This window comes from Eriocheir sinensis, chromosome 43 (assembly GCF_024679095.1).
Source record: "Eriocheir sinensis breed Jianghai 21 chromosome 43, ASM2467909v1, whole genome shotgun sequence".
Classification (NCBI taxonomy): Eukaryota; Metazoa; Arthropoda; class Malacostraca; order Decapoda; family Varunidae; genus Eriocheir; species Eriocheir sinensis.
In genome coordinates, this window is record NC_066551.1 from 1,140,001 (window position 1) to 1,152,500 (window position 12,500).

Here is a 12,500-nt window from a genome sequence, read left to right on the forward strand (position 1 = left end):
TGAAGGGGGTGGAGGCTGTGTGTGAGGGGTGAAGGGTGTGTAGGGAAGGACTTTCTGTGGGGGTGTGAGGGAGGAGGAGGGAGTTTTCTGTGTTGGAGGATTGGGAAGGGAAGGGGTAAGGGGTTTTCTGTGTGGGGGAGAGGGAGGAGGAGGGGTTTTCAGTGGGGGAAAATGGTAGGAGGAGGGGTTTTCTGTGTTGGAGGATAGGGAAGGGAAGGGGGAAGAGGTTTTCTGTGTGGGGGATAGGGAGGAGGAGGGGTTTTTCGTGGGGGGAGGTGGGAGGGGGAGGGGTTTTGTAAATGGAGAGAGAGGAGGAGGGGTTTTGTGAAGGGGGAGGTGGGGAAAGGAAGGGTCTGTGTGGAGGGATTGGGGACGAGTGAGGAGGTTGTGTGTGTGTGTGTGAGAGAGGGAAAGAGGAACGAGAATTGAAGTAGTTAAGAGAGAGAGTTAGAGAGATTGAGAGAAAGAAATAGACAGACAGACAGACCGACAGGCGCTCTTCCTACCTCCATACACACTCTACCTCTCCCACCCACCCCTCTCTATCCTTTCTCTCTTCCTCTCTCCCTCTTCCTCTCTCTCTCTCTCTCTCGTCTCGGCCACTAACCTGTATGCAATAATTTCCCGAATAAAAGCTGGACCAATATTCGCCAAAACAAATAAATACGTTGTTTGCGTCCACGCCGGCGGCCTCTCTGCGCTGGGGCGGGGCGACCTAGGGATAGACAGACCGCGGAGGAACCCAAGGAGAGCAGGCAGTGGTTTTAGGTCCTCATATTGCCCATCTTTTATCTTCTACCCAACCCGGCCCTTCTCTTTCCCTCTCTACCTCCTCTATTACAGAGTTCCTCACGTTTTGAAGTTTGTAAATGGGTGAGAAGTTGAAATTTAGACCCCAGAGAAACCCAAGGATAGCAGGAGGTTGTTAGTGGCCCGCAGATTGCTCCTCTTTTACCCTATCCCCAACTGACCCTTCTTTTCCTCTCTCTGCTCCTTCCCTAACATCGTTCCATTATGTCTCGAGCTTTATAAATGGATGAAGAGTTAAATTTTCGACCCCAGAGGAACCCAATGATAGCAGGAGATGGTTAGTGAGCCCGCATATGCTCCTCTTAACAAATACCAATCCTGACCCTTCTCTTTCCCTCTCTACTTCCTCTATTACACAGTTCCTCACCTCTTGAAGTTTATAAATGGATGAAGAGTTGAAATTCAGACCCCGGAGGAACCCAATGATAGCAGGAGGTGGTTAAAGGCCCGCATATTGCTCCTCTTCTACATTCTATCCAACGTAGTGCTAGTGGTTAACGTAATGTGTGTGTGTGTGTGTGTGTGTGTGTGTGTGTGTGTGTGTGTAGATAAAATGTATTAGTAGTGGTGGTAGAAGTGATGGTAGTGTGATAATGTGTTTGTTATGTTAGTGTGTGTTGGTAATAATGGATATGGTTTTTCTCTCTTAATGGGTGCGTTGGTGTTTTTGTTAGTATTTGTGATGTGTGTTTTTTTTTTGTGTGTGTGTTCTTTTGTTGCAGCTTTTTCTCATGTTTTTTTTTTCCAATTTATTTTTCCCCAATTTATTTTTTCCCCAATTTATTTTTTCTCTTGTTTTCATTTGTTTTGTATCCATTATTTCCCGGTTTTTTCATTTTATTTTATCTTGTTTTTATTTGTTTTTTCAATTTATTTTTTCCCCAATTTATTTTTTTCCCATTTTATTTTTTTCACAATTATTTTTCTCCTATTTGTTGTTGTTTTTTTCCTATTTAATTTACTCTTCTCCAATGTGTCTTATATCCGCTCATTCGTTTTCCTCCTCACGGGACATCTTTCTTCCCCTCCTCCTCCTCCTCCTCCTCCCCCTCCTCCTCCTCCCCAGTTTGTCCTTCCCTCATATCCGCTCTCTGTAGGATCTCTCAGGATATTTTGTTGTCCAATCTGACCTCTTATTTATCCTCCCCCTCCTTGTCCTTTTCTTCCTCCTCCTTCTCATATCCTCCTCCTCCTCCTCCTCTTGGGGTTGATGGGTATATTTTATTCATTCATTCATTCATCTATTCATCGTTGTTTTATTCATTTGCATCGTTTAGTCATTTATTCACCCATGCCTTCCTTCGATTCTTCCCTCCTTCATATATTTATTATTCACATTCATCGTTTTAGTCGGTCATCCACCCATTCCTTCCTCCCTTCATTCCCTCCTTCCCTTATTTGGTATTCATTTGTATCTTTTAAGTTATTCATTCACATAATCCTTCCTTTGTTCCTTTCTTCCTTCCTTTATTTAGTATTCGTATGTGTCTTTTAAGCACCCATTCTTTTATCTACTCCTTCCTTCCTTCCTTCTTTTTTCTTTCTTTCTTCTCCTCTTCCTCCCTTCCTTTATTCATTCATTCATTCATATATTCATTAACTTATCCCTATGAAACATCCACTGACATCAACAACAAAGATGAAAACCGTACCGCCTCTCTAACGCGGCCGGTAAACAGCATTAAAACAGTACCAGGCATCTCGGCGCCACGTGGGTCGCTTGGCCGCTGAGGGGAGGGGCCAAAGACGGGCAGGACTGGGACGTATTCTCAAAGCTTCCGCCTCTCACATCAACAATTTCCAAGGGCCAAAAAGCGGATCAGTTGGGTTCTAATGAGTGGTTGCTTAGGTTCATGGTACAGAAGAAGAGTTAAACTACCACCAGGGTCATAAAACTAACCATGGAAATGCTCGAGACTCCTACGAAAGCCTTGTCGAATACGTGAGCTTGGGCAGGAGGGACAGGTATGGGGTGCGGGCAGGACAGACAGACAGACACATGTGGCCTTGTCCTTCTCCTCTTCCCTCCACCGCCCGGCTAGCTCAGTCGGTAGAGCACGAGACTCTTAATCTCGGGGTCGTGGGTTCGAGCCCCACGTTGGGCGAAACTTTTTTTTAAGCTTTGAATATCGTGTTAATAAGTTTTGATTCGCCTTGTATGGAGTAAAAGATGTCGAAAGAAAGGTAAAGAAATAAGAGTCAATTTTGTGGTTCTCCCTAACAAGCTTGTGATCCCAAATTATTATTGTTGGTGGATTTTTCTCTTATGTAATGGGAGAAGGAATGTTTTAAGCTTTGAATATCGTGTTAATAAGTTTTGATTCGCCTTGTATGGAGTAAAAGATGTCTAAGGAAAGATAAAGAAATATGAATCAATTCTGTGGTCCTCCCTAACAACCTTGTGATCCCAAATTCTTATTATTAGTGGATTTTTCTCTTATGTATGGAAGAAGGAATGCAAGCGATATGCGAGGAATAGAAGAAAAAATATCGAAGAAAAGATAAAACAAAATATAAAGTATGTAATCCCGTGTTCGCCTTAACAACTTGATAATCCTAAAGCCCTCTTCTTATTGTCTTTTTTACTTATACATGAAGGAAGAAATGAAGGCGATGGGCGGGAAACAGACGGAAGAAATGTCAAAGGAAAGCTCAAAGAAGATGCGAAGTACTCCTGATCATCCTGAAGTCTTCTCGTTACTGAAATTTTTCTTACGTATAAAGGAAGAAATGAAAACGATAAGCGGAGAATAGATGAGGAAATATCGAAGAAAAGGTGAAAGAAATATGAAGTACTCCTGCATCAGCCCATTACAACCTGATCATCCCGAAGCCTTCTTGTTATTGAATTTTTCTCTTATATATGAAGGAGGAAATGCAGGCGTTAAGCGAGGAATATTAAAGGATAGGACGTCCACTCTGACCATCACCACCGCCACCTCCACCACCACACCACCACCACCACCACCCCTTCCTTCACCACCACCACCACCACCACTGGCTCCGTGCACTGCAGTAAAAAGAAGGAAGTCGAGGAAACAATTTCAATCTAAATTTTAAGTGACCTGCCGCTCTTCCTCCTCCTCCTCCTTTATAAGTAAAGTGAATAAAGTACGCTTAAGTAAGTGGCTCAGCGGAAAGAAGGAAGAGGAAAGTGAAGAGAGAGAGAGGGAGAAAATCCTGCCTCAGAACTGCGCTTTGGACCAACAGAACTACATAAGGCAGAGCAACGCGCCGACCTCAGAACAGAAGCACATAACAGGAGGTGCGTGAACCGGGTAACACACTTATACACATACTCAGAAACCTTCATTGCCACATCATAAGAGGAACACAGCGACCTAAGAACAGAGCCGCATAAAACAAGGTGCGTGAACAAGGTAACATATTTATACACAGTACCAACGATTAGCGGGCTTTTATTTCTACGCTTTCTTTTTGTTTCCCTTGAGCTGTTTCCTTGCTGTAAAAAAAATACGCATGGGATCCTTCATTGCCACATCATTATAAGTCACTTCAGACCACTTTTGACTAGATTTGGTTATCGTGGTAGTGATAGTAGTAGTGTTGGTAATAGTAGTAGTAGTAGTGGTAGTAGTAGTAGTAGTAGTAGTAGTAGATAAGAGTAGAGAGGAAAAGAAAGAAAGAGAAAGTTGGGGAGAGAGAGAGAGAGAGAGAGAGTGAGAATAACGAATCAGCTTTTCATAGAGTTTTGGAGGTACGGATATGAAGCTCTCGAGAAATTTGGGAGGAAAAAAATCATAGGAAGAAAGGAAATAATTAGGTTAAAAGATAATTACTGCCGGCAATCGCTTCTCAACACACACACACACACACACAATCACACACACGCAATCACACACAATCACAACCATTGATATTTCCCTTCTGTTATTTTCTTTTCAACTTCTTCCTCTTCCTTCTGTCCTAAACCTCTTTTCTTCCTCACTTCCTAGTTTATTCATCTTCTCTCTCTCATCTCTTCCTTGACTCCTCTTTCTCCTCCTCCTCTTTCGTGTACTTTTTTTCCACCTCCTCCTCTTCCTCCTCCTCCTCCTTTCTATATTACTTTCCCCTAAATCTTCTCTACTTCCTCATGACCTTCCTTCAAACCCTACTCCATCATTCCCTCCTCCTCCTCCTCCTCCTTTCTTCCTCTTCCCTGCGGTGCCTTTGCTTCGTTTTTCTTCTTTGCTCCTGGGATCGACCTCCGCGTTTCTCAGGGCCGAAGGAAAGTCGAAAGTTGACTCCTATTTGCTCTGAATAAACCTCGTGATTTGGTACCGAAATATTGGCAATGGAAGGAAGGAAGGAGAGGGACGGAGGGAGGGAGGGAGAATGGAGGGGGAAGGAACTGGAGGAGGGAGAGAGGGAAAGAGAGAGAAGGAACTGAAAGGAGGGAAGAGGAGGAAGGGGTGGAGAGAGAAAGGATGGTGGGGGAAGGGATGGAGGGAAGAGACTAAGGGAAGGGTGGAGGGAGGAAAGAGTGGAGGAAAATTTCAGATAAGAGAGGAAAATGTGAGGTGAGATGCGGGCTGTTTGAAGATGACAAGAGAAGGTGATATTGAGTATGATGAAAATGCTTGACTAAAATGTGTGAATGTGAGAGTTGTGTTTATATAGATTGTGTACGCCATTGTAACACACACACACACACACACACACACACACACACACACATGGCTACATTATAGGCGTCCCTTCCTCATAAATCCGTATTAAGAGCCCATCACCCCATTAAAACCTAGCCCACTCCCCTATTTATATTCATTTACTGTCCCCGGCCACTTCTAATCCACCACAAGTAATAATAGATGGTGATGTAGGAGTAGTTTCTTACCGCTTTTCTTCAGTCTACCCAGTGAATTCTGCGTTATAAAGAGAATGGAAGTGGCTGACATATTTGAAAAGAGATGAGAGATGAAGAATCTACAGCCCTATACTAGTCATTTGCTATCAGGACGAGTAATGAGCCCGCTAATCACTCTTGCTGTCATAATGAGCTCTTCTTTCCCTCGCAGCCACTCGATCTCCCACTCCCGTGACTTCGCCGCTATCACATGGTTTCCGATAGTTCTTGAGTAAAAAGTCAGTGAATAGAAATTGAAGAAACCACATGAGGAACGAAGAACGAGAGAGCTGAAGTGAGTTATTTCAAATCTTTCTTAGAGCTATGAAGGAGAATGTGACGAGTTTTTATATATTATTCAAGCTTCCGTTTCTAATGCATCACGTCTATGAGTACTATCTTGGGGTGTCCTAATCTTACCAATACTTATTTTAATCGGGTGAAAGGGCTTGTTTGGTATGGTTGAGGCCAGGCATGACAAACACTACCAAGGCGACAGAGAAACACCTTATTTGTACATACTCTAGTGACCTTTCTCATCTCCACACACCCTCAACACACCTTCAGCAACTACTTCACCAGGTTTGCAGGTAGATAGTCTTGGAGTATTGTTGTTGTTGTTGGTGGTGGTGGTGGCCAAGATTGTGGTGGCTGTGGTGGTGATGGTGGTTGTGTTCCAATACTGTCCCTCGCCCTTATATGTCTTGTCCAATACCAGTCACGACCTCTCTCTCTCACTCTCGTTCTCTCTCGGTCTGCCTTTCCCTTCTCCTCCTCCTTCTCTTTCTCCTCTCCACCCTTCCTTTCTTTCCTCTCTCATCTTGCTCGTTTTTTTCTCTCTCTACTTCTTTATTCCTGTTCTCCTTCTCCACTTAGTCATTTCAGTTTATACATATTTCTTTACTTCTCTTATTTCTTCCTTCCTTCCTTCTTCCTTCCTTCCATTAATATATTTTCACATTTATCATATTTTCTTTTTTTTTTTACTTCTATTTGTATTCCATCCTTCCCAGTTAAACATTTTCTCTCCTAATATTCGTACCCATACTTCTCCTTCTCCTCCTCCTCTTCTTCCTCCTCCTCCTCCTCCTCCTCCTCCTCCTCCTCCTCCTCCTCCATATGAACTCGCAAAGCAGAGGTGGGACTACGGAGGCAGAATATTAAGTTAAATTTAATTAGAAGAAAAATATTTGGCCTTCATATTTTCCACTTCTCGTCCCTTCGTTCTCTCCTTCCTTCCCTTCCGCTCTCCGCCCTTCCTTCCCTCTATCATTCCTTCCTACCTTCTATCCTTTACTTCTTCCTTCATTCCTTCCTTCTCTTTCACTCCCCTTCCTTCTTCCCTTACTTACCTCTTCTCCTCCTCTCCTCTTCCTCTTCCCTTTTCATCACCAATCTCTTTTTTTGTTTATTTTCATTTCTCAACTTCAATTATTCGGTTATTTTTCATTTTCTGTTTCCTTTCCTTTCCTTTCCTTTATTTTGCTTCCCTTTCTCTTCATATTGGTGTTCTTTCTCTGCTTCTCTCTCTCGCACAGTTTACCCTCCCTCTATTTTTCCTCCTATTCCTCTTCCTCCTCCTCTTCTTCCTATTTCTCCTCCTCCTCCTCCTCCATTTCCTCCTCCGTCTCTAGAGTTTGGTTCCCACTTCTCACCTTCCAAATTAAGTTCTCCTTCCTCCTTCCTCCTCCTCCTCCTCCTTCAAAGTTCCTTCCCTATTGTGCACTCCCTTCATCCTCTCCTCCCCCTCTCCTTCCTCTCAAAGCTAGCTCCTCCTCCTCCTCCTCCTCCTCCGAGTTGGTATTCCCCAGTCATTCCTCCTTCCTCATACTTCCTTATTTACCTTCCATTCTCTCCTTCCCTCCTTCATTTTCTCTCCCATTCTTCCTCCCTTCATTGTCTTTCTTCTATTCTCGTTTTCTCGCTCTTTCCTTCCTCTTTCTTTTCTTCCCCTTTTCTTTATTTCCCTTTTATTTGCAATGTCTTTCATCTATTCCTATTCCTTAATTCTTCATTTATCTCCCTTCCATTCACTTCGTTTCCCTTCGTTTCACTGCCCTTCCCTTCCTTTCCCTCTTGTTCCCTTCTCTCCATTTTCCCGCGATCTCAATATTCTTTCATTCTTTTCCATCCACTTTTCATTCGCTTTCATTATCTTTCGCTTCTGTCATTCTATTTCCCTTCCCTTCCCATCCCTTCCTTCTCCCTCTTTCCCTCATCAAACTACCATTACCCTTCTCTCCTTCTCTTTCTTCTCTCTCTCTCTCTTTCTCCTTCTTCCCTCTTCCCCTAAATGTCGCAAACTCCCTTCATTTTCTGTATTTCCAACATTCCGTCCTCCCCCCTTCCTTTTCCTCCGCTCTTCCTCCCCTCATCCTCCCATTTCCTTCCTCCTCCTCCTACTCCAACAGTCCTCTCTCTTACACTCCTTCCTTTCCCTCCCCATTCCTCTTCCATTTCCTTTTTCCTTCTCACAATTATTCTCCTCTTTTTCCTTTCCTTTCCGTCCCCTTTCCCCCAATTTTCCATTTATTTACTATTTATCTTGCAGTCCTTCTCCCCTTCTTCCTTTCCTTCCCTCCCCATTCCTCATCCTTCCGTTTCCTTCTTCCTTCTCTCACAGTCATTTCTCTCCCCTTCCTTCCCTCCCTCTTCCCCCATCCTCCCATCCTTTCTCTTCCCTTCCTTCCCTCCCCCTTTCCCCCTCCACTCCCTATCCTCCCCTCCCTTCCCCCTCTCCTATCCCCTTTCCTTCTTTCCTCCCTCCTCCCCAGCCTCCCATAGCTTAGATCCACCACCACCAAAAAAGAAAAGTTAGGACACGACGTTAAAAATGTGTCTCACGCTCCCCCGTTCTCGTCTGTGTTTACGGAAAGTGTGGAGGAAAAAAAGTGTTAGTGGGGAAAAAATTGTTCACGTAATCCAATCAAAACGGAGGAAAAGTTTGAGGATGAGAGATGGAGGGGGAGGGGAAGAGAGAGAGAGAGAGAGAGAGAGAGAGAGAGAGAGAGAGACATACAAATAGTCATATAAGCAAAAAGACAGACACATTGAGATAGTACAAGACAAATATACAGACAAACAGACAGACATACACACGAAGATAGTAACAAACAAACATTCATAGAGATAGACAGACAGAACAGACATTGATATTGAGCATTATAATCATCAACCTTGAACGAGACTTTAAGTAGAGAAGTATCGATCATTTCTTCGTATTTTTTCTTCTTATTTTCTTATTGCTTTTTCCTATACATTTCTTATTTCTGATTACTTACGTTCCTTATAGTCAGTCCTCTTCCTCTACACCTCCAGTGAATACCTACTCACCGTGTCTCAGGTAAAGAGTTCACACCTGCTAATTAATTCAAGGCTTGGAACACTGATGAATCCACAGCACACGGTAATATATATAAGCTGCTCCTATGACTAATACAGGTGCTGATGTTTTCCCTTCTCGTTAGATAATCATTAAATGCCTTCTTTTTGTCATTCTCTACGCATGGATGAAACTGGTCGAATTATTTTCCATTTCCTTGGCTAGTGTTTTGAGTCGCTTTGTATGTCAGCCTCCATTTATTCTTTTTTTATTCCTGTTTTTTTCTATTTTGTCTTCTTTCGCTTCTTCTTCCTTATGTGTCATTGGTTTTAGGCGTCCTCAGTGTCCGTATCCTCTCTCACACCTCATGGTTTTGCTATTGTTTGCCCTTCAATCCACCTTCACAGAAAATGCGTCAGCTGAGAGAAAACCAAGCTTCCAACGCTAACTCCACCAAACCCAGCTCGTATTTTCGTGTGAGGTGAAGTATACAATAAATCGGTGAACTGACTGACCATTTATATCTTGGTAACGTATCTTTTTACCGAGGATGACACATGAAAGTGTTGCGTAAAGCATTTTCAAATGATTGGTTTTTCCTTACTTCTACTTACACAGAGTTTACATCTTATGCCTGAAGATGTACTAAACAACTCAACTTAACTAACTCTTCATACATTTACCGAGGATGACACATGAAAGTATTGCATAAGCACGTATCTTCAATGCTGTTCTCTCCTTACCATTATGGACTTTATATTATATCTGAAGTGCCTGAATATGTAATACTGGCAACTCTTAACTCACTCTTGGTAACATACATTTACCGAGGATGACACATGAAAGTATTGCATAAGCACGTATCTTTAATGTTGTTCTCTCCTTACCATTATGGACTTTATATTATATCTGAAGAGCCTGAATATGTAATACTGGCAACTCTGAATAACTCTCTTGGTAACATACATTTACCGAGGATGACACATGAAAGTATTGCATAAGCACGTATCCTCAATGCTGTTCTCTCCTTACCATTATGGACTTTATATTATATCTGAAGTGCCTGAAGATAAAGGGCCATATTCTTAAACATTTCTGCGCCCAAGAACACGTAATTTACTAGTCTTTCGTGGGAGTTTAGGGCATTTCCAGGGGTACTTTTATGACCCTGGTGGTAGTCTGAGCCTTCTTCTGTACCGTGAACCTAAAAGAACACTCATTAGAACTCGATTAACCTCCTTTTTGGCCTTTGGAAATAGTTGGTGTGAGGGGTGGGAGCATCTGACAATACCAACCAAAATACCGACACCTCTGAATAGCTCTAAGCAATCAATTAATTAATCCTTGTTTTGGTAACGTACATCTTCCGAGGATGACGCTTTGAGGGCATTGCATAAGCACATATTTTCAGTGCGGTCCTGCCCTTTCGTGGGTACCTGGGGACACCTGGGGAAGGTAAACTGTGGCAATCCCGGAGTTCTGATTATAGCCCTTGCCCGGCGGAAATGGGTTCTTCCCACCACGGGTTCAAAGGGCCGATGCGACGGAGATGAGCACCGCAACCACGCGCAGTTATAGCGTATGCACTTACCTTTCCTTACCTTACCTGCCCTTACTTAGCTTAGATTTTTTTTTTTTCTTAATGTACTTCTTTTACTTTTGAAATATAATACCTTACCTTACCTGTACTTACCTTACCTCTAAATTTTCCTTACCTTACCTTTATATGTACTTACCTTACCCTACCTTATTTAAATATACCTAACCTTAGACTTAAATGTACTTAGCTTAGCCTTATATTATAGCTAGAATGTCTTAGAATATAGTCACGATAACTCAACTCTGCAAAGCCATTATAGACAGAACACTCGTCCATACAGAATTACCGAAAAGAATTACAGCAAAGAAAACAGACTGATGATACACCCATTCAAAGAGCATAGTAGTTATTGAAGGAAGAAAGTGAAGGAAGGAAGGAAGAATGAAGTGACCATATTAGTTATTGAATGAAGTGTTTAAGTATCTGATTATCATTTTGTCTGCGTACTAACAAATTCAAAGGCAAAAAAAAAAAAAAAAGAAATGAAGACGGAATTGGATAAATTAGAAAAAAAATAAAAAGCGAACAGGAAAGAGAACAAGGAGACTATAGTTATCATTAATAATATATTCAATAAAGAGAAGAAATGGAAAAGAAGAAACGAAAATGAAGAAGAACGAATTACACGAAATATACGGTAATAAAAATAAACTAAAACAGAAAAAAAAACATACATAACACAAAACTCGCCCGCCGCTTCCAGGACCATCACCACCAAAACAAACAGCGGCGTAAATGAAATACCAACAACCGGCAACAACAACACCGTTAAAAGGTCCGACAAACAAACATTCACCGGGACCAAAACACCGCGCACTGTTTAGACGCAAGGGAGCCGCATAAGCCGCGGTGTTGCTCGGCGGGGCGGCGGCGGGAGGCGGCGGCGGGTGAGGAAGACGAGGGCAGATAACGGGAGGCGGGTGTGAAGGGGAAGAGGGAGTGGGAGGGAAGGTGTGAAGGGGGAGAGAAGGGAGGAAGGAGAGAGAAAGATGAAAGCAGATAACAGGTGAGGGGGAAGGAGGAGTGTGAGAAAGTGGAGGAACGGAAAAGGAAGTAAGGTAAAGAGAAGAAAGAGGGATATGAGGGAACGGAAGGAATAGAGGAGAAGGAAGAGGAGGGTAGAAGGGAAGAGGGAAAAAGAGGTGAGAAAAGGAGGAAAGATAAAGGTTACAGTAGATAACATGAGGAGAGGAAGAAGTGTGAGAAGGAAGGGAGGGGATGGAAGGTAAGGAGTGGAGGAAAGAGGGAGATAATTGTAAACATAAGGGCTGGGAGAAGGGGAGGAGGAGAGGAAGGTAAGGTGGGGAGGTAACAGAAAATCAAGGCAGATAACATAAGGGGAGGAAGGAGTGGGGAAATGGGGGGAAGGAGTGGGAGAAGGGGAGAAAAGAAGGGGGAAGGAAGGGAAGGTGGAAAGGAGAATTAGAGCACACACACACACACACACACACACACACACACACACACACACACACACACACACACACACACACACATTATATACCTTTTCAGAATCTCCAGATTATAATTATGAGAACTTTTTTGTCGACCCCAAATTAGATTTCTCGAAAACCCTTTAGAGTTAAAAAGGAATAAATATAAATGGGTACTATTTATAATTCAGGTACGGTTATAAAAGTAGGTTTTTGTTTATATATGTATTTCTCTTGCTTTTAAATATAATACCTTTCCTTACTTGACCTTACCTTACCTTACCTTTAAATGTACTTACCTTACCTGCATTTACCTTATTTACCTTTGCTTCACTCTTACCTCAATACTAATAATTCTTCTAACTAATAATGAAGGTAAGCCTATAGTGGAAGGTGGAATCTTAACAGGTGAGCCAAGAAGGTGGAAGTAATTAACGTCTCAGGTACATTAAGCAGTCATTAATAAGATGATGAGGAAAGACCCTC

The 12,500-nt window shown here is 42.6% G+C and overlaps 1 non-coding gene across 1 annotated transcript; it reads left to right on the plus strand.

Annotated features, from left to right (window-relative positions):
* The first annotated feature begins 2,842 nt into the window (after positions 1 to 2,842).
* Trnak-cuu (transfer RNA lysine (anticodon CUU)) lies at positions 2,843 to 2,915 on the plus strand. Its single transcript has one exon. It is a non-coding gene; the product is annotated as a tRNA-Lys (tRNA).
* The last annotated feature ends 9,585 nt before the right edge of the window (positions 2,916 to 12,500 follow it).